We start from the raw sequence: 25,391 nt of genomic DNA, 5'->3' as shown, positions 1-25,391 counted from the left end.
TTTCTCTTAGTCAAGACAAGTCGCAGATCTTCCTTGAGCCATTTTTGACCTCAAAACAGTTATTCTGAAACATCAATTAACCTAAGAAATGTTATCACAGTTCAAGTTATGAGCTAGTATTATCTTAATGTAATTAAATATCTGAATATTATCACTTCATTATGTCTTGTATTTCCTCTGTGATGTTAGACAAATTATGTGGTCTCTTCATGAGTCAACTCTTCCAGGCTTTAAAAGTAGCTTCCTAATAGATTGAAATGAGAGGAACTTTTCAATCACTTCAGAAAATAATGTGCCAAAGTAGTATAAATAATGCTTAATCCTTTGGCAGATCCACAGATCAGAAGATATCATACATGCGGCCAGTCGCGGTGGCTCACGCCTATAATCCCAGCACTTTGGGAGGCAGAGGCAGGAGGATCACCTGAGGTCGGGAGTTCGAGACCAACCTAACCAACATGGAGAAACCCCGCCTCTACTAAAAATACAAATTAGCTCGGCATGGTGGCATATGCCTTTAATCCCAGCTACTCAGGAGGCTGAGGCAGGAGAATCGCTTGAACCCGGGAGGCGGAGGTTGCGGTGAGCCGAGATCACACCATTGCACTCTAGCCTGGGCAACAAGAGTGAAACTCTGTCTCAAAATAATAATAATTATTATTATACATACTTAATTTTATTTTTGCTGAAAATAGTATGGCAAGCCAGTGTATCTCTATTAGAAACAGAAACTTAGTAGCCACCTCAAAAGCAAGGTCATAATTCTGTGAATCAGCTAATAGGTGGTATTTAGCAGTTAGGTATGGGCTACCCTCATGCCTCATGACTAATCACATTGCTTACTCGTCATGCATTTTTTACAGTCTTGCTAAAGTCTGTGAATCTAAAACAGAGAATCTCAAAGTGTTCCTTACTAAATGTTATTCTTTCTGTCAGTTGATAATTACCTGTGTAAACAAGCTTTTGACTGCATCTAGAAAAGCACCTATATAAATTCTTTCTTCTGTTTTATATGGTGGATAAAGTTTATAAAGGAGAACAAACATAAGAATGATGTCAATATAAATGAAGTAGGAACTTTAAAAATCATTTGCATATGTCAAGTATAATCCAGAAGAGTGAAGAAAATACCCAGGCATTTGGCAATATAGGATTACTGCATGTTTTCCTAAAGAATTTGGAACTGATTAGAAACATCCTGATTTTATTTAAAAGCAATATAATGTATTTTTACAGTTTGTTTTCAAGAAGGTTCAAAAAAAAATTTTTTTTTTTTTGAGATGGAGTTTTGCTCTTGTTGCCCAGGTTAGAGTGCAATGGCGCCATCTTGGCTCACTGCAACCTCCGCCTCCCAGGTTCAAGCGATTCTCCTGCCTCAGCCTCCCGAGTAGCTGGGATTACAGGCGCCCACCACCACACCTGGCTAATTTTTTGTATTTTTATTAGAGATGGGGTTTCACCATGTTGGCCAGTCTGGTCTCGAACTCCTGACCTCAGGAGATCCACCTGCCTCGGCCTCCCAAAGTGCTGGGATTATAGGCGTGAACCACTGTGCCTGGCAAAAAAGGCTCAAATTTGGTGACTTTTAGGACTAGAGCAGTTTGATGTCTGCAAAAATCTAGATACCAGTTTCTTGAAGGCAAGTACTGACTGGATTCTATTCCAGCATATAGCACAATGCTTAGTAGGCACTTAAATGTTTTAGAAAGAAGAAACAGCTGGTCGTGGTGGCGCACACCTGTAATCCCAGCACTTTGGGAGGCTGAGGTAGGCAGATCACTTGAGGCCAGGAGTTTGAGACCAGCCTGGCCAACATGGCAGAACCCCGTCTCTACAATAAATACAAAAATTAACTGGGCGTGGTGGCACACACCTGTAATCCCAGCTACTCGGGTGACTGAGACAGGAGAATCACTTGAACCCGGTAGGTGGAGGTTGCAGTGAGCCGAGAAGATTGTGCCACTGCACTCTAGCCTGGGTGACAGAGCAAAACTTTGTCTCAAAAAAAAAAAAAAAAAGAGAATAAAGAATTAGTCTAAGGCAGTGGTTCTTAAAATGTGGTCCTGGGATCGTGAGCATCCTCTGGCAGCTTGTTAGAAATGCAGTTTCTTGGACCCCATCCCAGACCTGGGGTGGGCCTAGCAATCTGTGTTTTAGGGACTCTGCTTTATATGCTGTTTGGGAACTCTTGGTCCAAGATGATTCTTGCACCCCACCTGATAGAGTGGGGCCCATTTGTCAGTGTGCTTTGGATGATTTCTAGTAGGCCTTACCCTTGCTTATGGTTAAGTTCTTTGCCCTATCTCTCCATTCATAGGATCTCTTGGAACCATCCTGTAAAACTACCCCCATTGGCCTATCATTTATTACTTAGAAAAGCTCAGTGGTGTTGTCAATAAGCTTTTGTCAAGAGGCTAGCCGGCTCACTAATTAGACCTTGCAACACTGCTTCTTTTTAGCTTAGCATGGCTGCTTAGGAATCCCCAGTCTCCGCGTCAAAGACTACAACTTCAAAGACTGGATTTTATAAAATCATAGAGGATGATTGGCCCTAGAGGACTGGTTCATGTTAAACAGATTTACAAGATATGGATTTGTAAACCTCAATTCCAGTTTAGTAATAGTAGAAAATATTCCCTTCCTAGTGATTGTTGATAATAGTTTTTTTTTATTTTAAAATTCTATAATTTCAAGGATTGAAGAGATTTATACTCATATATATCTGATGTCACTAAGATTTAGTTCAGGTTACTTACAAAGCATTGGGCAATGTTTTGTAACTTTTGGGACTTTTTCCAAAGGGCTGGAGGATATAGGAAAAGCCGTATACACAAAGAGTTTCATAAAAGCATTGTTATAAGAACCCATATTTGAAAGTAACTTAAATATCCAACAGTAGGGAAATGTTTTAGTAAATTATGGTATAATCAATAGTTAAAATATTATACAATTATAATGACAATTTAGAAACTACTCGCAACTCTGAAGAATATTTAAAAAATAGGATAAAAAATGTATGTCAACTATTGATTGGAACCTTACAAAAATGTATGTATAGGAAAAAGTCTGGAAGAGAATATACAAAAGTGATAATAGTTATGTTGAAGTAGTGAGATATGGAGGGCTTTTTGTTTGTTTTTATATTTTTCTCTCTTTCCCAAAGTTTATTCAGTAATATAAAATTACTTCTATAATTAAAAGCATACATTTATAGCCTTTTTTTCTTTTTGGTGTGTCTGTGCTTCTGATCAGTAAAGATCAAGGCAATACATGATTTTTTTCCTATTATACCCAAAATTTATTTTATACTAAATTTTATTTCACATATTGGACTTCCCTGTACATTTTACTTGCCTAGTCTCTATTTGGCATGGGGAAAGAAACCCATCTCTGTTATGGCCTCTTAATGTTCTCAGCAATACATAAAGTTTAATTTTGTTGATTTATTTGGGTCCATGATCTATTTGGTCTTTAGCATATGCTGGCAAATAGAGCTTTTAAAAAATAGTTTCCAGAGTTGCTTTCTTTTAAAGCCCTTCTCTCTTGACTTTTTTCTAATTTTTTTCTATTATGTTCCTTTTTTCTAAAATTGAATGACCTCATGATAGAGTTACCCAGTTTTCCTGCTCCTGACAGAATGTTGCACTTATTATCATAAATAGCAGCTGATGCAGATGCACACAAAGGTAAATTTCTGTTACAAATGGTCCTTATGAGCCCTTGATATAATTTGTGATAATAATTTTAAAAATAAAAAGAAATGTAAAATAGCAAGCGAGTAGAGGTTTCCCAAAATCAGTGTGAACATTGTGAAAGTGATATATATGTATAGACACACACACACACACACACACACACACAGTAATAGCCTTTGAATGAATTCCTTTTTCATCTTTTCTGTTGCATTGTCCTAGAAATCCCAAAGGAGAAAGTTAAGTGGTTTTGCCTTTGACAGCGGTTACAGATTACATTTTTCTTGTCACTTTCTTTGGGACTTCTTTTGTGAAACTTGTGGCATGTCCTAGAATAATCTTTATCTTAAAGTTTTAAAAGCTTTTTAGAAATTTCATATCAGTGTTATAAATGTTTATTCTGTATGCCTCCCCAGTTTGGGATGATTTCATCCTTAATGATAAGCCAAGACAAACTTCAGCTAACAATATTTAGTTTATAGATCTTAGAATGTGTTTATGGATAAAACAAACTCGATGTGATGATACCTTAGAGAATAGATCTACTGCGACTAATGCTTTTTATTTTCATTTTTGTATTTTATTTATTTATTTATTGAGACAGGGTCTCACTCTGTCACCCAGGCTGGAGTGCAGTGGTGCCATCATGGCTCACTGCAGCCTCAACTTCCTGGGCTTAAGCGATCCTCCCACCTCAGCCTCCCGAGTAGCTGGGACTACAGGTGTGAGCCACTACACCCAGCTAATTTTTATATTTTTTGTAGAAACAGGGGTTTGCCATATTGCCAGGCTGGTCTTGAACTCGTAGGCCCAAGCAGTCCTCTGGCCTCTGACTCCCAAAGTGCTGGGATTATAGCCATGAGCCGTGTGCCCAGCCTGAAGCTTTTTTTAAATGAAGATTTATTCAACAAATGTCTATTGAGTCCCTACTTTGTGCCAAAAGCTGTTTCAGATAAGGAGGATAAAGCAATGAACAGACAAATTCCATTCCTCCTTGAGTTTACAATTATTGTTATCTAGATTTAACGAGAACATTTTTCAGTGGGAATGACGGTGACTAAGAGGGGGTGAATGGGCCTGTGCCTTGTAACTAGATGGCATTGCTAGGCACCATGGACTCAGGTGGCTCTCGCTGAGTTTGGTGTAGTGTATGGGGAAGAAAATCTGTGTCCTTGAATATTTTTAAATCTGTGTCCTTGAATATTTTTTCCTAGCTCTCTTACGTATCCTATTATCTTAGGTTATGTTGCATGTATTCTGTATTGTGTATTATGCATAATATATTTATAATTTATTTCTGTCTCAGTAATGAAGTTATTTCAAAGGAGGTAAGAATGAATCCTTTGCTAATAAGTTATTACTTTCCTTGAAAATCCAAATGACAAGAGGATTATTCACTTTGCAAAAGGATTATTTATTTTTATAATGTTTTCACAGTAGATTTAAGTGGTTAACTATTCAAGTGAATTTAATTTATAAATAAATCAATTAATTTAAAAAATTATTTACCACTAACAAAATGTAAAACAAAGTTCATGGAGAATGTCCCATTAACATCAAAAAAACTTTTTTTCTTGGGAGATAAAGTTGGCTACTTTCTCTTTAAAAGGCCATTACAAACTTTTACAAGCTTAGAATATAATATTTGCATAAAAGGAGACCCAGATCCTGTTTTAAACGACCAAATTATTTTGATCAAATTACTTACTATAGCTATTTTCAATGTCTGTATTCACAAATTGTTTACTATTTCAGTTCTGTTTTCAAGTTGACAGAAAATATCATATTGACCACTTAGAAATAAATTCTGAACCACATGAATTTTTTGGGAAAAAATAATAAGGAAAATCAATTTGGATGGACTTTATATAAAGTTAAATATAATTAATTCTTTCATATATGCAGGGCCATGAAATGTTACAGTGTAACTCAATACAGATGTAACCAAAACCTTCAAATTTTGCAAATTGCACCAGAGTTAATTTGTATGGTTCTACAAACATTTACCAAATGACCACTCATTAAACCTGCCCACCTATGAACATGACCTTATAAAATGGTGAGACATAGCAGTATCTGGCACTGGGCACACAAATTACCACGGCTCAATAAAAGCTGAGAAAATGACTCAGTGATTGAACACAGCACATTGCCATGGTTGTCTTTAAGCCATTCATGTAATTCATGCTGGGTATTCGACTTAGCCTGCTGTATGATCTTTGATCCTAACCAAGCACAATGCAGCCACAGTTAATTTCTTTTTATCATGAACATTAAATTTTTAAATGTCAGGTTGACTTTCTTTGTCATATAAATTGTGTATGAAATATTTATCCTGGTCCCAGCTTTTTTTTTCATTCTCAAAGGAGGTGAAACCAGCTTTTGAATTCAGAAAATGCAAACTAATATTAATATCAGCCTAAGTAAAACATAATTAGAAGGCAGATCTACTCTGAAATGGAATCTGATATATTCCATGTTCTGTGTTACACATATTTGCTGATTATTTGCTGTCATGTCTTATAATTTTCATGGGAAAATTCCATGTACCAAGCAAAATTGTTAGTTCCTAGAGGATAAGAATGTGTATAGTAGTTCTCATTCTCTTTACCTTGCTGTGCACTGTATACCTTCCCTAATTCCCAGCCAAACTGGGTGCACTATATACACTTTTTAATACTTTTCAACTTGATTTTATTTTGAGGACAAGTGTGTGCTTTTTCAATATCACTTGTATAGGATTCTCCACAATCTTAGGGAATTTCCTAAACTACTCTTTAAAATATTAATTCCTATTTTATGTATTGTTTTTATGATACATAATGATGTGAAACTAATGCCAGGAGAAATTTCCATTTTGTTATTCTGAAGCAGGCAAAATGGGATATGAAAGGGAAAAATGTTAATTATAGACTTCAACATTCTATGTTGGACCTTGTAGTTGTTCTGGTCAGAAGAACAGGTTTTTTAATGGCCTAAGGGCCAGAGCATTGTTTTGCATTCTTGTTTGGAGACTTTCAATGGCAACTGTAACAAACTCTGCTTAGTACCACAGTTGGAGAAAGTTTACAATAATGCCCAATACGAAATGTTATTCAGACTTACTACTCATGCATAAAATAAAACTGGTTCTCTTCTTAAACTTCGTTAAATGTTAGATAAAACACTATCAAGTTTTGGCCTCATTTGTTTATAATATGTAATTTAATTCAGTTGCTCAGCTAGTTCATATATGAATCACAAGTATTATCATCACAATTATTTAACACTTAATCTCCTTTTATAAGGTAGATATGTGTTAATGAGCAACTTCAAAATACCAAAGAAACTGCTTTACATATACAAGCAAAGCAAATAGATGGACCTTGTGACATCTCTGGACACACACTCTTCTTGGTAGGCCTTCATCTGTGGGTGTAGAACGAAGGTAGGAGTCTGCTCACTAAAGATCAACGCAAGGAACTTCCATGCTCTCCACCCTTGGGCAACCTGCCATTCTCCTCCTGCCACCACACCTGTTCAGCTACTAGGGCAAAGAAGTGCCCTGCTAGACACAAGCAGATGCTTCTCTTACCAAGAGAAGATAATATAAGGAAGGATAAAGAACTGAAACAGGTTTGAGGCGTTCTCTTATTCATCATCTAGACTTCAGTTTTCTTGATTTATTATTCCTTCATGTCTTGCCAGACACAAGAGTTGCACATGTGTTCCAGTTGGTTCTAGGCACAAAGGGAGATACCAGAGCTTCTGTAGCTAGGAGCTTATCATCTGTGTGAGCCAAGAAGGGGTAATGTTGAAACAGGTAACTAACAATTCACTGCAGTATCTGATTAAGGGCTAAAATAAGTAAAGGGAGAAAACAAATGCTACGGAAATTCAGAGAAGGCTAAGATCAGTGTGGAGTGGAGGGCACAGCCAGGTAAAGCCTCGTAGAGAAAGTGGGAATTGAACTAAACTTCGGAAGCTCAGGGATTGACAGGATAGCCTCACGAAAAAATACTAAAAACAATACAGAAAAAGAAACAAGAAGGGAATTAAAGGATGATTCCATTTGTACAAAATATCCCGAGTAGGTACATCCATAGAGATAGGAAGCAGATGAGTTGCCAGGGGCTGAAGAGAAAGGAAAGGGGGAGTGACTGCTTAATGGGTACAGGATTTCCTTTGGAGGTGATGAACATGTTCTGAAACTACACAGAGGTGATGATTGCACAGCTTTAAGAATTACTAAATACCACTGGATTGTACACTTCATAAATACATTTTAAATTGTGAATTTTACCTCAAATTAAGAAAAAAAAAGTTCCTGGTTTGAGGTAACCAAAAGAGAAAATAATTTCCAGTATAAGAAAACAAAGCCTGGAATAGCGAATAAGCGTAAAGTTAGGGGAAGGTTTGCAGAGATTAACCAATTTGAAGTGGAGAGTGCATGGATGTGAGTAGTGAGAAACATGGTTGGAAGTGTAGATTTTAGGCCAGATGATAAAGGGTCTGGAATGCAGGAGAAGGAGTGTGGGTTTTATCTCAGGAGTGGGGAGATTCCAGATCGTAAGAAGAGGGGTGAGATGATTGAATCAGAAGATTGATTTGGCCGTAGCATGCAGGGAAAGCAGTCAGGAGGCTGCTGCAAAATCCGGACATACCATGAGGAGGGCCTGTAAGAGTGAAGTGGAAGGGCAGATGTGGACGATGCTCTGAAGCAGAGAGATGCTCAAAGTGTGGTCCGTGGCTTGATGCTGCCCCACAAGTGTTAGTTACAGACCTGGCACACAGTAACAATAGATTTGAGGGTAAGCCTTTAAAACTTTAATATTATTATGATATTCAAGCACATGATTTTGCATTTCATAGCAATATCCACAGTGGGTGGAAGAGACAGGAAAACTTCCTTCATCCCAGAGTTAGAAGACCGCTGCCCTAAAGGATGAATGAGTGGAGTTGATGACTGACTCCTGTAGGGCAGTCTTTTTTTTTTTGGAGATGGAGTCTCACTCTGTCACCTAGGCTAGAGTGCAGTGGCACGATCTTGACTCACTGAAACCTCCGCCTCTTAGGTTCAAGCGATTCTCCTGCCTTACCCTCCTGAGTAGCTGGGATTACAGGCATGCACCACCACACCTGGCTAGTTTTTAAAGGTATTTTTAGTAGAAGTGGGGTTTCGCCATATTGGCCAGGCTGGTTTCGAACTCCTGACCTCAAGTGATCTGCCTCCCTCAGCCTCCGAAAGTACTGGGATTACAGGTGTGGGCCACTGTGCCCGGCCAGGCAGTCATGTTTTATGGCTCCTTTACAATGTCCCACCCCTTGTGCTAGACACTGGGACCAGAGCAGTAGGCAAGATGGACTGACACTTTCCCTTGTGGAGCTCACTGTCACATAAATAGTCCTTCTTCTTTGCCAAAGGATTGCTAGGAATTAAAGGGAGGTCTAGTTCAGCTCAGCATAAGGAAAGCATTCTAATAACTACAGCTGTCCCAAGTGGGAAAGGATGATTTGTGAGAAAGTGAGTGCTTTGTCATTGGACATATTCATGCAGAGTCTGAATCATCTCTCAAGAAGTCTTGCTTTGGTGGGAGAAATGGTGTAAGTGACTTACAAGGTCTTGTGTAACTCTAAGGTGCCATGATTCCCTATTCTCTAATATGAACTTAGTAGAACATATTTTCTTCATAACTGGCTATATTGGAACATCAGTACATATACTAAGTTTCTGTCTGTTTCTATTAGCACTTGGAATTACAGTTACCTAAATTTACATGCAGATTCAATTTTGAACTTATCTGTACAGTTAGTACCACAATTCTTTTTAAAGCAAGTACTATTCTCTAATGCCTTCTCAGACATTCACTTATTTCCAACTTTAATATTTATAGTAAGTTCCTCTTTCACGTGATGTGTGTCACAAGTCATGCAAATTTCTGCAGAAGTGAGTTACATAAATTGCAGTCAAGCTGCTGACCTGTAAATCATTCGTTCTTGCCCCCGTGATGTCATGTTGTGGTTGAACAAGACCAGACGTGACTACTCACTTGAGGATGTATTTGGGATGCCATTTTAATTGGCTGAAATAACTTTTATTGTTCAACTTACGTGACTAGTTACTGCAAACGTCAAACTGTTACATTTAACAGCTAGAATGATCACAGGTTAATCGCACTTTAGAGGATGTGGAGGACATAGACTCCTATAGGAGTGATAGCCTTACTATATTTTGGGGGAAATTCTAGAATGTTTTTAACTCAAATAAAGGACAGTATTTTCATGAGGATGATTTTAATGCTTATGGTATCAGGTGAAGAAAAATGTTAGCTGCAGAAGAAAAAAATTTGTTTCGCTTCAAGTCTAGTAGAATATTTTGTTAAAATAGCCAATTTTCATTGTGTATTATTAAAACAGCTTATACTTTTCATTAAGATGTATGTAAGAATTTCACATGTGCCTGGTATTACACAGTAGTTACCCAATAAATATTTATTGAATATTGTTGAATGAATGTGAGGTGAGGGCGGAGAAAATATTTCAAATGGAAAAATAGTATGAGCAAAGGAAAACATGAATACAGAGAGAAGCAAAGATGGTTTCTTTAAAGTTGCATTTATATGTAATAACAATGGGAAAACTTTTTGGCTGAGTAATTTTGGTGGCTCCTTAATTTCTTAATATTTAACAACTAATGACGACTCTCTCTGATACTGATATCCAAAGCAAATAGCTGAGCTTGAACGTAGAAAAGTTACTGCCTCTGACTAATCGGAATGTCTGAGCCTTTCCTCTCTTCTTCTTTCCTTCCTTTCTTCCTCTCTTTCCTCCTCTTTTCCCCTCAATTGTGGCGCTAGCTCTTGTTCTTGTTCCCTCTACCCTTCTCCCCTTTTTCGTTCCTGGTGTTCCCTATGTTTTCTTTTTTCCTTCTTTTTCTGTCTCTGTTTCTCTCCCTCTGAATTTCTGCTTCCTTTCCTCTTTTTCCCAATTGCTACCGTCTCTGCCTTTGGTTGTCTCTGACTGTAATATGGAAGTGAAGTATATTTTTATCTACTAAACACATGATCAAATAGGGATATTTTTATTCTGAATTTAACATTAACAAAAATGTTATGTTGCTTTTTATGAGACGAAATAAAGTTGGATGTCACTTATAAATGGGTTTTGATTGATTTTTTTTTAAGTATTGAATCACTAACCTTCAAATTGGTAGAAGGAGGTCAGTAAACTTTGACTCATAAATTTTTGTAAGCATAATGGCTTGTTGAATAACTCCTAATTGTCTTTAACAACCTTGGTTTCTGTCCTCTTTTTTCCAAATGCAGACATAGCAGAGGTCTTCAGCATCTAATTTTTTATTACACTTTCATATGTGCAGTCATACAGGAGCTGGAGTATTTGTTTTGTTAATTCTGTATCTTTATTGTCTGGAACACTGCTAACAAATAGCAGATGCTTAACAAATAATTGTTGCTTAATATTTCAAATCTATAGTGTCATTCTACCTCCTAATCCCAAATAGCCATCATAACTTTTTGGACTAATATTACTCATTAAGGTAACTTAGTTTACAATCAATTTATAAATGTAACCATACAATTTCGTGCTTAGGGAACGTTTTCTCTCCATTCTCTCTACCTTTAGACCATTCTGCAGTTTAAATCTTGAACCAAAATGTCATTTAGCCATCCTTCTAAATGATTACTCCATAATTAACTCAAGCACCAAAGGAGTCATGTAGCTCTTGATGGTAATAATTAATATTTGTTGAATGCTTATTCTATATCAGGCTCTGTTTTAAGGACATTATATACATTCTCTCATTTTATTCTTTCAACAGCTATGTACACCAGCAGTCCCCCACCTTTTTGGCACCAGGGACTGGTTTCATGGAAGACAGTTTTTCAACAGACTGGTGGCAGGGGGAAATGGTTTCAGGATGAAACTGTTCTACCTTAGATCATCAGGCATTAGTTAAATTCTCATAAGAAGCATGCAACATAGATCCCTTACGTGCACAGTTCGCAACAGGGTTTGCACTGCTTGGAGAATCTAAGGCTGCTGCTGATCTGACAGGAGGCGGAGCTCAGGCAGTAATGTTCAGTTGCCCACCGCTCATCTCCTGCCATGTGGCCCAGTTCCTAACAGGCCATGGACTGCTACTGCTTCACGGCCCTGGGGTGGGGGACCCCTGATATGCAGTATTAAAGTCAGATGAAGAAACAGGAACACAGTTCCTAACAGGCCATGGACTGTTACTGCTTCACGGCCCTGGGGTGGGGGGCCCCTGATATGCAGTATTAAAGTCAGATGAAGAAACAGGAACACAGTTCCTAACAAGCATGGACTGCTACTGCTTCACGGCCCTGGGGTGGGGGGTCCCTGATATGCAGTATTAAAGTCAGATGAAGAAACAGGAACACAGTTCCTAACAGGCCATGGACTGCTACTGCCTCACGGCCCTGGGGTGGGGGACCCCTGATATGCAGTATTAAAGTCAGATGAAGAAACAGGAACACAGTTCCTAACAGGCCATGGACTGCTACTGCTTCACGGCCCTGGGGTGGGGGACCCTGATATACAGTATTAAAGTCAGATGAAGAAACAGGAACACAGTTCCTAACAGGCCATGGACTGCTACTGCTTCACGGCCCTGGGGTGGGGGACCCTGATATGTAGTATTAAAGTCAGATGAAGAAACAGGAACACAGTTCCTAACAGGCCATGGACTGCTACTGCTTCACGGCCCTGGGGTGGGGGACCCTGATATACAGTATTAAAGTCAGATGAAGAAACAGGAACACAGTTCCTAACAGGCCATGGACTGCTACTGCTTCACGGCCCTGGGGTGGGGGACCCTGATATGCAGTATTAAAGTCAGATGAAGAAACAGGAACACAGTTCCTAACAGGCCATGGACTGCTACTGCTTCACGGCCCTGGGGTGGGGGGCCCCTGATATGCAGTATTAAAGTCAGATGAAGAAACAGGAACACAGTTCCTAACAGGCCGTGGACTGCTACTGCTTCACGGCCCTGGGGTAGGGGACCCCTGATACACAGTGTTAAAGTCAGATGAAGAAACAGGAACACAGTTCCTAACAGGCGTGGACTGCTACTGCTTCACGGCCCTGGGGTGGGGGGCCCCTGATATGCAGTATTAAAGTCAGATGAAGAAACAGGAACACAATTCCTAACAGGCATGGACTGCTACTGCTTCACGACCCTGGGGTGGGGGACCCCTGATATGCAGTATTGAAGTCAGATGAAGAAACAGGAACACAGTTCCTCACAGGCCATGGACTGCTACTGCTTCACGGCCCTGGGGTGGGGGACCCCTGATATGCAGTATTAAAGTCAGATGAAGAAACAGGAACACAGTTCCTAACAGGCATGGACTGCTACTGCTTCACGGCCCTGGGGTGGGGGACCCCTGATATGCAGTATTAAAGTCAGATGAAGAAACAGGAACACAGTTCCTAACAGGCCATGGACTGCTACTGCTTCACGGCCCTGGGGTGGGGGGCCCCTGATATGCAGTATTAAAGTCAGATGAAGAAACAGGAACACAGTTCCTCACAGGCCATGGACTGCTACTGCTTCACGGCCCTGGGGTGGGGGACCCCTGATATACAGTATTAAAGTCAGGTGAAGAAACAGGAACAGAGAGGTAAAATAACCTGCCAGGTGATAAAAACTAGGATTTGAACCCAGACAATCTGAACCCAGCCACCCTGTCATACACAGGAGCCTACTTTGCAAGCATTTGGCCTTCCAGGGAATGAGATGTCCACATCCCATCACCACCACCACCACTATTCCACATTTAACAATTAGACCTATACAAGTGTAACCATATTCACAGGTAACAGTGGATTAAATTTAAACTCTTAGTTGTGTTAATTCACTGCAAATCAGCTTATGTGTCTTATAAGTAGTAAGCAACTTGAAAGTACCTATTGTTGCTTATGACAAGGTAAATTAGATCACCAAATATTTATATTTAGTAACTTCATCATCACTTAAAAATCAACCACTGGGTCGGGCGTGGTGGCTCACGCCTGTAATCCCAGCACTGTGGGAGGCTGAGGTGAGCGGATCACAAGGTCAGGAGATCGAGACCATCCTGGCTAACACGGTGAAACCCCGTCTCTACTAAAAATACAAAAAATTAGCCGGGCGTGGTGGCGGGTGCCTGTAGTCCCAGCCATTAGGGAGGCTGAGGCAGGAGAATGGCGTGAACCCGGGAGGTGGAGATTGCAGTGAGCCGAGATCGCGCCACTGCACTACAGCCTGGGCGAGAGAGAGAGACTCCGTCTCAAAAAAAAAAAAAAAAAACAACCACTGTTAGGAAATTCTTTTTTTTTTTTTTTTTTTGGTCTCTCTCTTTCTTAAATTCCTCTTAATCTAAGTAAAGACATTTTATTTTGTCTCAGGATACAGAGGTCAATTGAATATAGCAAATTTTGTCAGTGGTGTAAAAATCTGGAGAGGAATGTAAACGGCTCATCTTGTGTCTGGCCTCTAATTGAATCAGTCAGCTATGGTGGGGTTAGGGGACAGATCCGTGTATTTACTTGCATAGGACAAAAATTAGTCATTTGTGAGTGTTCACATACTTCCACCTCTCCCAACCCACCAAAGAGAATTGTAATTTGACAGTACAATAATCCCTTCCCCTACTCTTAAAAAAGTTGATCTTACAAGGTCAGTCCTATATTTTTATGAAAAAGAATATGAGAATGAGTAGAAAGGAACTAGTCATGAAAAGCAGAAGATTTGGGTTGATATACATAACAAAGTGCTGGGAATGAGAGGAAGAGGGAGAATCGTGAAATTCCTGGGCTGGGAATAAAGACTGTGTGTAGGTAGGATGGCCTTTGGTGAAGGAGACACTTTGGAGAGCATGGTGTGTGAAAACACTTAAAGGAAAATTAAAGGGAATTAAGGGGAAATTAAAGGGAATGAGTATATGAGAAGGGTTGCTTTGTGATTATAAACTGAATTTTCTTTAATGTATTTTGAAAGATCCCGGTAAAGAAGGGAATTTCTTTTAATTTTGCAGAGAATGAGGAGTTGTCCAATTAGGTGTTGAATTGTTCCTTCTTGGAACTCTCAAGAGAGGAGTTGTGTTTAGGGATAGATTTGGGAGCTGTAAGCAAGTAGATGTGTTTATGAGTCACAGTGCTGAGGGCAAGAATATAAAGAAGAGATGAAGGCCAAGAAGAAACTTGGAGAACACAAAATAGAAAAGCTCAGAAAGCAGGGGTACCAGGAAAAAGGACTAAAATAGTTATCATATGGTAGGATAATAGGAGGCTGCTCACGGTGACTCACACCTGTAATCCCAGCACTTTGGGAGGCCAAGGCGGGTTAGAGATCAGCATGGACAGTATAAGGAGATCTCGCCTCTACAAAAAAATGAAAAATTAGCCAGGTGTGGTAGCGCACACATGTAGTCCTAGCTACTTGGGAGGCCGAGGTGAGAGCGTCACTTGAGCCTGGGTGGTTGAGGCTACAGTGAACCATGATCACACCACTGTACTCTAACGTGGATGACAGAGCAAGACCCTGTCTCAAAAAAAAAAAAAAAAAAGGAGAAACTGATTTCAAGGAGCCAAGAAAAGAGACAGATTCAATAGTGGAAGATGGGCAAAATATCAAATGCTGCAGAGGCAGAGACCGTGGTGTGCTGGAGCCACATTGTTAAATTTTCCAATTTTATTGAGCCAATTGTTATGCACGCTATTATTAAAACTTAAATTGAATACAGTTAAACAAATTGTATTAAAAATAAAAGTAATAAATACACAAAGCACACCACTTCCTAATTACTTTACATTGCTGAGATGATTCATGCCCATGGTATCTGAGTAGTGGAAATACACTGTAATATTTGTGCTGCTTTTAAATCAGTCATGATGGGAGTATTTACACCACAAAAATTGGCAAACACTACCAATCAGGGCATTTTTCTCTGCAAGGGGAGCCAGTTAAATATTTACCAGCATGCCACTGAGAAAATAGAGTTGAAGTCAAGAAGAGTCTAATGGATTTAGCAAGAAGGAGGTGACATGTACTTAAGTTTCAGTAGAAAGGTAGGTGACAAAAACCACAGTGAAGTGAGTTGAGGAGTGAAATAATAAAAAATTAAAAACACGTGTTCAAGTAAGTTTGCGAACCGTTGAATTAAACCGAGAAGCAGATTGTTATTGATGATGATGGTTTTGTTTTTTAAATTACAAGGTTTGCAGAGTACATACTATGCTAATGTACTTTATTCATCTCCAAAAATGAAGACCATATGCAAATTTATTTTATGGTAGAACCTTTTCTGTTGGAAAATCTTAGGGAACAAGTTATCTATAGAATACATTTTGGGAAATGCTGCTCTAGTATTTCACAATTAAGATGATACTGATTGTAAAGTTTGAGATTAATATTCTTGTTTTTAAAGTTTCATACTTTTTAAAAGAAATTTTGTCAAGAATGGATGTTGAATTTTACTGAGACTGTTTTTGTCATTTTTGTAGTAATCGTATGGTTTTTTCACCTAGTGCTGTGACACATTTTGATAGATTTTCAAATATTAAATCCTCTTTGCCTTTCTGAGATAAATGTAACTTGATTATGGTGGTTCATTATTTTAACAGAGGATTCAATTTGTTAATTAGCATTTTATTTATTATTTAAAATCAATATTGATAAGTGGGACTGATATTTTTCTCTGTTGTCAGGTTTTACTATCAGTGTTATGATACTCCAGAAAAGTTAATTATGTCACTATATTTTTTCCTACTGAGAAACAGCTTATGTAGTAAGAAAATTATCTCTTCCTTGAAAACTTTAAAAAATCAACTATAAAACTAATAGCTTTTGGGGGAAGTAATTCTTTGATAAGTTTTCAATTATTTCCATTGTTAATTGTTTTTCTGTATCTTAAGTCAACTTCACCATTTATTTCATTTCAGAGAAGTTAGTCTGAGTAAACTGCCCTTGGCTTGCCTTATTATTTACTTACGTTCTGGTAAAAATCCCATCCCAGATGTAAAATCATTGTGTGAGTAGAGATGAACAGCCCCTATCTAACATGGGCTGTGTTTAAGTGAGGCAATTGCCTGCTGTCTTCACAGCCCAGTTCTCTGGCTTCTAGGGATGATGGGTAGGGTGTTTATAATCGAATGAATATAAACTAATCTTGAGTTAATTGACCAGATGGCAGAGGTGAAAGAACTGCAATCCTTGGTGTCTGCTTCCCCCAGAATGGATCTTGTCTCTGCCCTACTGTGTTTCACGTCTGGGGACAATTCCTTCTGAGATACAGTGCAATTCTGAGTGGGTTCAGAAGGAAGAGGACTAGTAAGTAGCAGGAGGCGGTCTGGGGAAAGGTTACCTAAATCTGCCTGACTCTGACAGTAGTAGGAACCAGCCAAGTGTTCTGTTTGATCCAACACTTGGGGCTACACACTAGGAATAGATACCAGTTTCTAGAAATCTTTACTTTTTGCCTTTTTTCCTTTGAAATACCTATGTATTTCAAAGGAAAATTGGCACAAGTATCAAGGAAAGCTGGTACGACTTAATCTTAACCTGGAATCAACTTCTTTAATTTTTACATACAGATTTGTTTCTGTTTTTTAGATTAAAATTTCTTCCTTTTGTTTTCACATATTTGAGCCCTTTTTAATAGTTGCCTTAAATGTTAAAAAACAAAAAACAAAAAAAAAAAAACCCAAGTGGTAATCTGTCATAGATAAAGGTGTTTCTCATCTCTCATGTGTTCTGCGTGTTGTGTGTAATGAGCGGTTTCGCTGTGGGTGCTCCTTTCATTTCTGGCTAACACATTAGAGTGTGTTTATGTAAATTGCTGTGATACCAGTCAGCAGTCACAGCCAGAAAACATAAAACATGCGGGCATTACACACTGACACATTAGCTCTTTCTAAAGAAGAACATGTCTCATTCTGAAAAGAACATTGTTGCTTTATTTTTGATATTGAGTCTGTATTAAAAAGTTTTCTTTTTTATTTTTGAGACAGGGTCTCACTCTGTTGCCCAGGCTAGAGTGCGGTGGTGTGATCATAGCTCACTGCAGCCTTGAACTCCGGGACTCAAGAGTTCCTCCTGCCTCAGCCTCTTGAGTAGCTGGGACTACAGGCACACGCCACCATGCCCAGCTAATTTTTCTATTTTTTGTTGAGACGGGATTTCGCTGTGGTGCTCAGGCTGGTCTCCAACTCCTGGGCTCAAGCAATCCGCCTGCCTCAGCCTTCCAAAGTGAAAAGGTTTTCTCTCATTTTTCAAATAGAAGTACTAAACAATGCCAGAGAAATAAATAAACAGGCAAAATACATTGGCTATAGTTTATATTATTTCCTGCTAGAGTTAACAAAATGGGAAAACATTTTATCTTCGTGGTCTACTACATTTATGCCATGTGTTAAGTAATAAAATAGCTTTTGTAAATTATAAATTAAAGGGTACAGATTTAAAAGAGAAAATACTGTAGAGTTTCATGTAGGTTAGACTGTGTAGAATGTCGGGTCTCAATGTTGGCGCTATTCAAACCCTGATGATAAGGCTTTTGGCATTAGATGCTGTTTTGTCTTGATGGAAAATACAGCTATTCTAGGATCTTTGAGCCTTTCATAAGAGAGAAGGTTGTGAATCCTAAGACCCTAGGACCATTTACTTAGATGATCTGCTCTCTGGTTCATCCTCTGAAAAGTCTGCTTCGCGAGGGGTGTGCTGCATTTGCCGTGCCTAAGTGGTTGTGGCACACAACTGTACTGTCACCTTAGGCTTAATAACCATGTGTCATCTAGAATGAAGTTATATTTTACTAAGGATCGTTTTTGCAATGTATAACTTATCAAACATTAACTTTCAGGGTTATTAATCCTTTTAAGGTCTAGTTTTTCTTAAGTCTGCGCAGTAATAGAGGTATCGTCATTCATGTGACATAAAAGATGGAAAAGGGCTTCATTCATGTTAGTGACGGAAATAGAAAGGTAGGTGAAGTGAATCTAATACATGTTTCTTTTATGAAATAATTTTTAAAAGATTCTCCAGCCCTGCATGATTTATGATGAATCATTTTGTGGTCTGTTAGTTACTTCTAGAGAGTAGAAAGCATTGTAGGCTCAGGGAAAGCAAACATTCAGAATGAAATCCAATAGAGAAGGTAAATTTATTTGGGCATGTACATTTTGGCAGCCTAGGCTGTGTACATGTGTACACATTCTGAACATGTGTGTATATTGAAAATCTTGTTTCTTTTTTATTGTTCAGATTTGAAAGAAGCCAACACTAAACCACAAATATACAACAAGAAGGCCATTTTCTCAAACAAGAGTCAGGCTTTAACGGTAAGTAAAATCAGAATTTATACTGCATTTGTATTGAAAAGTATCCCTTTTAAAGAATATGCAAATTATACATTGTATTTTATTGTAAAATTTCCTAGAGAGCGATTTTTGACTATTATAATACTTTCTGCTATATAATTTTCCAGTCAGTTGGACTATGCAGTGTAACTTATTTGTCTAACACAAAACAAAGGTAAGATAGGAAAATGACCTAGAAGTTGAGAAATAACTCAAATCCTTAAAAATGAATCTCTAATTAAAGTCTTTTACGTTCATCTTATTTTTCTACTTAATAATTACATTATTTTAGATTCTTATGATACTTTTAATTAAATTGAGATAAAAATTAAGATTTCTTTCCTGGTTCCCTGTTGGCCATACAGTCATAATCTGGGGTCACAAAGGAGAAAGTAGCTTCGTATAAGCCAAATGTGCTCCATTCTAGGAGGAAGAATTGCTAAGTTATACTCGGCATTAAAACTACTTCCTTCCTGGAACTGACTAGATTGGGGTAGGATTTCAGAGGCTCCAGGGGCTCCCAAAGTTTTGGGATATCCACCATGGATAATTTATCCTTCCAAGGCCTAACTATAGGGTTCTAAGGCAGTTCTTAATCCCCAACTTTTTTGGGAAGGAAAAGGAGACCTGTCACTTTAAGGTTTTATGTAGTTTTAGGATTATTGATTTTGGTAAATCATGAGCTATCACAGAATAGCTCATTTTCCTGAAATCTGCAAATAAATGAAATCCACAACATTGAATAAAGAATCATCAGATAGATAGATACAGAAATTAATATAGAGATGTGTATATATGTGGGTTACTATACATATATATGTTTGCTAACTCTGTCTGCTTCTAGAGGACCTAGAAGCAGTGACTCCCCAGTAGCAAACTAGATCGTGGTTTCCAAATACAGGCTGAGCATCCCAAATCTGAAAATCTGAAATTCAAAATGCTTCCAGATTCCGAACTTTTCGGGCATATAGGTGATGCTCAAAGAAAATACTCTTGGAGCATTTTGGATTTTGGATTTTTGGATTTGGGATGCTCAACAAGTAAGTGTTAAGCAAATATTCCAAAATCCAAAAAAATTCAAAATCCGAGATATTTCTGGTCCCAAACATTTTGGATAAGAGATACTCAATCTATACCATTTTTCCTTAAAGGAAACCAGAGCTCTTTGGAGAAGTGGTTAATTCTAAGGCTGGGGCAGGGAAAATACAGGCTGAGCCTGGAGGATGTTGTCGTCAGCCTGAAAGAGCTCCCAGTGGCCAAAGCTGGAACAATTTCATCAATAACTACGTATAATATTGAATTATAATCTTATTTATAAATAAAATGTATACACATGAGTCCAGATTGATATACATTAATGACTGAATAAGTAAATAAATGGGGGGAGAAGAACTCTTTCTTGTAGAAGACTTTAATAAATGTAAAAGGAATGGGGGAAATAGAAAATTGTTGTCACAAAGCCACAGCAGTAATTGCTGCATGCAACTTCCACTGATAAATACTAAAATTAGTGAGTGGGCCAGGCATGGTGGCTCACGCCTGTAATCCCAGCACTTTGGGATGCTGAGGTGGGTGGATCATTTGAGGTCAGGAGTTCGAGACCAGACTGGCCAACATGGTGAAACCCCATCTCTACTAAAAATATAAAAATTAGCTGGGTGTGATGGTGGGCGCCCATAATCCCAGCTACTTGGGAGGCTGAGGCGTGAGAATCACTTGAACCCAAGAGGTGGAGGTTGCAGTGAGCTGAGATCGTACCACTGTACTCCAGCCTGGGCAACAGAACAAGACTCCCTCTCAAAAAATAAATAAATTAATTAATTTAATTAAATTAAATAATTGAGTGAAAGTTTAAGGTGAAACAGAATATTTGCATAACCTCAAAGTATCTGCCCCCACTTACTCATTAATTACAAAAGGAAAAATAGTAACTTTACAGTGGAGAATCCTGATGGACACCACCTTAACCACATGATCAAGGTCAATATCAACGATAATAAGACATAGTGAGCTCATATGCCCCTGATAGAATGTCCTGAAAAGGACACATCATGCCTTTCGAATTCTTCCCAAACATCCTTAATCTCGTTTGACTATGAGAAAGCTTTAACCTAAATACAGACACATTCTTCAAAATGTCTGACCCTCGCCGTTCAACAGTGTCAGAGGCATAAAGGACACATCTTTACTAAGGAACCACCGCAGATTTGGAGGAGAATATTGCACGACAACTAAATGCAATGTGGGATCCTGGATTGGATCCTAGAGCTGAAAAGGGACATTAGTGGGAAAACTGGTGAAATCCAAATAGTTATAGTATTGTGCCATTCTCAGTTTATTAGGTCTTTTTTTTGCTTTTATTATTATTTTTAATTAACATATAATTGTACATATTTATGTGGTACAGTGTGACATTTCAATACGTGCATACAATGTGTAATGATCAAATCAGGGTAAGTAGCATATCCATCACCTCAAACACTTATCATTTTTTTGTGTTGGGAGCATTCAAAATCTGCTCTTCTAGCTATTGGAAAATATACGATAGGTTGCTGTTAATTATATTCATCCCACAGTGCTATATATCATTAGAACTGTTCCTTGTATCTAACTGTAATTTTGTGTCTGGTAACCAATCTCTGGCTATCCCCAGCCCTTCCCAGCCTCTAGTAGCAACTATTCTACTGTCCACTTCTATGAGATCCACTTTTTAAACTTCCACATATGAGTGAGAACATGTGGTATCTGTCTGGCTTATTTCACTTACTGTAATCACCACCAAGCTCATCCATGTTGTCATGAATGACAGGATTTCATTCTGTTTTATAGCTGAATGGTATTCCATTGTGTATGTGAACCACATTTTCTTTATCCATTCATCTGTTGCTGGGACTCAGGTGGATGCTGTATGTTGGCTTCAGTGTATCAACACTGATAATTGTGCTGGGACTGCACTGTGGTAACTGGGGTCAAGCTGGCTGAAGGGTACGTAGGAACTCCCTCCACTATCTTTGCAACCTTTCTGTAAGCCTCAGATTATTTCAAGTTAAGAAGTTTTTTACAGGTCACAATGGAGTCACTAAATAATCATTCTCATTAGATTTTCACTAATTTATAGAGTAAGATTCTGCATTTGCAAATCTTAGAGCAGAGTAACGCAGGGGCATTCTTTTCATCAAGAGTATTTCTTGAGCTATTTTCTAATCCTTCTCATACACACTTCCCATCCCTACCTCTGCAAGTCTGGTCTCTATTTAGTGTACTTAATACTTTAGCCAGTTGCTTACAGCCCTCTAGAAACCTATGAGTTGGAATAACTCCGCAAAGCTCTGCCTCCTCGGGAACCACATCTTAGCAGTGTTTTTTGTTGGTGACAGTGAGGGTCTGATTTGAATGTTCACACCAGAACTGTCGAAGTATTTCGTGAAATACTTTGAAAAAAATCTCTTGATCTACCAATCATCATTACCCAAGACAGGATTTGAACAAGAATTTAGAACTCGTAGTCTTATATTTGTTTGAATGGGAGGAGGAGAGAAGAAGACCATATTGTTTCTAGGAAAAATGTCTGGGAATTCAGTGAATACAGGTAGTACTACAGGAACTTTCATTCTTAAAGGAAATCAATGACAGCATTAAGTTGTCTAGAAAATCAGTTTAACTTTAGAAAAGCATAAAGCTGTTTAAAATCAAAAGAGCAAACTCTTAAAAGACAAAGTTAGGAGCAGGTACGTACTTTGGCGTCTGAAAATGAACGGTCTAAATTCAAGCATTTTGGCATGAAAAATGAAATGTGAAATATTTGGAATTCAACCCTGAATTTTTTTGCCGGTAACTGTTGTGTATATTCAACTAATTTAGCAAACTGCACTAGTTCACATTTTTTAGGTGAAACAAGAAATAACAGAAGTTGCACCTAAAGTAGTCAAATTTCATAGAGACAGAAAGTGGAATGGTACTTACCAGGGGCTGGGGCACTGGAAGGGAATGGGGAGTTAGTGTTTAATGGGGACAGTTTCAGTTTTGCAAGATGAAAGCATCCTGGAGAATGGTTACACAACATTGTGAATGTACTTAATGCCATTGAATGCACACTTAAAATGGTTAAAATGGTAAATTTTATATTGTGTATATTTTATTACAGTTTTAAAAACTAAAAAAGAAGTAACAAGTCTTCAGCAGTTATATTCCGCTTCTTTGCCAGGGTGTCTGGCTCTAAGGGGAATCTCTGCTTAGAGGACCATTAATCCTTAGGAACCGTTTTTTAAAAAAAATCTAAAGATGGTTCCTGGACATCATTTACCAACTGGCAGTTTAAATGGCCTGTGTACCATAAATTGTGAGGTTAAAAAAAATCTGGTACACAGGAAACAGTAGAGCTGGGTGGCTGGGAGAGTTGCTTTTGGGGTTAATTTATAACTAAGACAAATGAATCTATAAAAAGAAGAAAAGCCCCATAAGAAATATGCTAACTGATGGTGAGGGAGAAAAAGGGTTTAGATAAAAGATATCTGAACTTGTTTGGTCTCAATGATTTTATGACTGAGGAATTCAATTATAGATGTACTGGGTGGAGCAAATCACAATTCTGTAAATTACTAATAGGACACAACGATCTTTATCATTTTCTGTATGTGCTCACATGCAAAGTTCAGTCCTGCCCTCTGTAAATAAACTCTCTGCCTAGCTATACCCATGCTATGAATTCAGGGCTTGAGTGTTGAAACATAGGCAATGCTTACTGCCCCAACCTTAAAGGCAGGTGAAACTGCGATCAGGAACGAAGACAAATTACTTTTGCTTTTGAATTTTGGCCTTTGGGTTTGTTTCATTTTTGTTCATTTCTTTTCGTTTTTATTACTAAAAAGCTGATTTTTTAAAATAAAAAGATCACAACCACACAAAAAAACTATTCTTCTTTAGTTTCTTCCAGTTTTGTTCACATGTGTATGCTTCTTATTTACTGACAGTTACCGTATATGTATCACTTGGCCCTCAGCCTCTTTCACTGTTAGGTCCTGTAAATTTTTCATTTCTACCTGGCTTTCAGAGTTTTCGTAATGGCAACATAATCTTAGTGATAGCACGTAATTTACTAAGCCAGTTTTTAGGTGGCTTCTGGTGTTTTTATTATTGTATAATTATGTTTTATTCTTATACCATTACATACCATGAATATCTTTATGTACATATTTCAGTCAATTAAAAAAATTATTTTCTTCAGATAAATTGCCGAGAGGAATTTCTTTGTTAAAGTGTTTGAGCAATTAATTACCTTACTCTTGCATTATTAATTTTATGACATTTCACATTGCTTGGAGGATATATTAACAGCAAATGAACAAAACATACAAAACATAAATATATTTTGGAAATACATTTAAATGATTTCTGTTAATTTAAATGAATTATCATTTACTTAAGGCTTTGGGTGTATGATAGTGGTGGGAGGCTGGAGAGTGAAGTGCTTCAATAGTTGTTTAGAGATTAGAACGATGTGAGTGGTTTATTTTTATTTTTATTTTTATTCTTTAGAGTCAGGGCCTTCCTCTATTGCTCAGGCTGGAGTGCAGTGGTGCAATCATAGCTCACTGCAACTTCAAATTCCTTGACTCAAGTGACCCTCTTGCCTCAGCCACCGGAGTAGCTGGGACTACAGGCACACACCACCACACCTGGCTAATTGCTAAATTATTTTCAGAGATGAGGCCTTGCTATGTTGCTCAGACTGGTCTCAAACGTCTGGCCTCAAGCAATCCTCCTGCCTTGGCCTCCCAAATGGTGTTTTTTTAAAAAACCCAGCTTAATAGCAAAGAAGTTACAGATTATTTCCTGAGGCTATGTCAAATTTAAATAAAATGTAAAGACTGTGCTGTGGGTCCCTTACGACCTTTAAGTCTAAATTGCTAGTTATTAGGAAGAAATGATTGCTTTTGAAAATGCAGATTTAACAAAGTAGGACTTTCATAGAGATAAGTTCAAATCAGTTTTTAAAAAATGTTTATTTAAAACCAAATATTTTTAAATTTGTGGTTTGAATATTTGAGAAACAAATTTTAGAATAAAGATATAATAAGAATTTTAAGATACAAAACTATATGTTTACAATGTATTAAAATGAATAGGAAAAAGATTATGGGTGAAACGCTCTCCTTTTTATCCTCAACTTTCTGTTTGGGGGTTCAGTGTCTCCTTCCCCAGTTTTCTTTGCCTCAAATAAATAAATAAAGCCAATTATGAGCTCTACAGTCTGAGTTATAGCATTCTTGGGTCTTTGGGTACCACCAATAACTTATATATCACAAATAATACATATACAGTGTTACATAGTAAGTG

The 25,391-nt window shown here is 38.0% G+C and overlaps 1 protein-coding gene across 4 annotated transcripts in view; it reads left to right on the top strand.

Moving 5' to 3' along the window:
• PPARG (peroxisome proliferator activated receptor gamma) overlaps window positions 1–25,391 on the top strand; it is a 146,669-nt gene that overhangs the window by 6,609 nt on the left and 114,669 nt on the right. For all 4 annotated transcript variants that reach the window (XM_024243965.3, XM_054550182.2, XM_024243964.3 and 1 more), the window contains 1 exon segment: window positions 18,961–19,037. The gene's annotated coding sequence lies outside the window, so the exon portion shown is untranslated.

This window comes from Pongo abelii, chromosome 2, assembly GCF_028885655.2.
Source record: "Pongo abelii isolate AG06213 chromosome 2, NHGRI_mPonAbe1-v2.0_pri, whole genome shotgun sequence".
NCBI classification, from domain to species: domain Eukaryota; kingdom Metazoa; phylum Chordata; class Mammalia; order Primates; family Hominidae; genus Pongo; species Pongo abelii.
Note: the sequence above shows the minus strand (reverse complement) of the source record. Positions and strands in the feature narration are given on the sequence as shown.